Source organism: Poecilia latipinna, unplaced genomic scaffold, assembly GCF_001443285.1.
Source record: "Poecilia latipinna isolate Pla-1442-1.1 unplaced genomic scaffold, P_latipinna-1.0 Scaffold230, whole genome shotgun sequence".
Taxonomy (NCBI): domain Eukaryota; kingdom Metazoa; phylum Chordata; class Actinopteri; order Cyprinodontiformes; family Poeciliidae; genus Poecilia; species Poecilia latipinna.
In genome coordinates this window covers 393,536-395,286 of record NW_015112846.1, presented here as the reverse complement: position 1 = coordinate 395,286, position 1,751 = coordinate 393,536, and positions in this window count along the sequence as shown.

Sequence of the window (1,751 nt, the reverse complement as noted above, 5' to 3'; positions counted from 1 at the left end):
CAGTACGACCGGAGAGCGATACAAGTATGACAAACAAAGACAAGGACCCGACCAAGAACACAGACACAGGTGGGTTTAAATACACAGGGAGGGTAATCAGGTAAGTAGACACACCTGGGGAGCAATCAACGGGGAGGACAGGACAGAGACTCACAGGAAACAGGGCTGAACACAGAAAACTCAAAAATAAACACACAAAAACACGGATCCTGACAGTTTCAATACATCGCTGCTAAATCTTTGGTCAACAGCCATCAGAAGGAGTACATAAATCTAACAGATGTGAGAAGTTATTTTCATTTCATGTGTCCAAGTACACCATATGTGATTACAGTGATCCAAAATGTAAGACTGGAGATGAAGGGCAAAATGTGCAATAAAAAAAATAATAAACACCTTGACAAAAGAAAAAATGACCTGAAAACCCTGGAAGGTTTTTCTGGACATGTGAGTGAAAACTGACAAAGAGGATAAAAACAGTAAATACTGAGAAGTGTGACTGATGATGACGTGCAGGTGTGTGAAGTTGGAAACTGAGAAAACAGAAAAGGGGGAGGACAAAGAAATAAAAACAAAAGTAGAAATAAAAGAAAAAAAATCTGCACAAATGATTCATGCAGTTGTTTTTGTTTATCTGTTTGTAGACAGGCTATAGCACGTATGAATGATCATACAATATACTTTGTCATACAAACAAATTCTCCTTCTCTCTGAGAGATAAAATCAAATCGACTTTTTTGAGCTTTATGTCATGTTGTTGCTCCATCAGAAACATACCTGGAGTGTTGCTTTGACTCTGTCATGCAAGTTTGAGGAATCCTTTAATCTCCTGTGGCAACTATTTGGCAAAACATTGTCTGTTTCCACAATGTTGCTCCAGCTGAGGTCTCCCAGCAGGTCCTCCTCAGAGCGGCCCTCCCCCGTGACTGGGAGTCTACCGAGTTCATCTTAGGAACTACTTCTCAGTTCAACTTTCCTAAGAACAGATGTAAATGACATAATGGAGGAACATTGTAGTGATGACATGCTAAAGGAGGAGTCTAGGAAAGAGTAGGATCGTCTTAAAGAGACAGGACATAATTTCAAGGCATTAAATTGCAAAGTCAGCTGTATGTGGTCACTCTAAGCCTTCAAATTCATCATTTAACTGCAAATAAATTACCAAACAGCTTATTATCCTGTTCTGTTTTAAATTACTTTTAAAATAATTTAAATGATTATGTTTTGGGGTTTTTCTTAAGTTGATGTCCCACCTCCCCAAATGAAGCAACCATGCCTGAAGAAAAGCCATTAATTCTGTGTCAAAGCACTAAAACTATTGTTTTGGAAATATACATTATCTGTGGTTTGAGCAGTAAATGAGCAGTGTAACTATGTTTGTGTTTGTACCTGAAAAGTCCTGAGTTTGAGCCCAGCTAATTCTCCTATTTCTTACTCCCATCAATTTTGACAACAGAGGACCAAATTTAGACTTATAATAAAAAAAGCCAAAACGATATTTAACTTCAAGAGACTGCTGCTGCCTCTCCATCATCTCTGTGAATCTCAGGGTCTCCATAACAACCAGTCTGCTTTATAAAAATCAACAAGCTCAAGCTCAGGTTTTCCTTTTCACCACCACTGCTGAGCTTTTTTTTTTTTTTTTTTTTTAATTAAAAACTGCCAAAAGGAAACTTTTTTAAAATCATGCTATCACATCTCTACCTCCTTTCTTTGAGTTAGTTCACTGCTCCCGAACCGTACACCAAAGC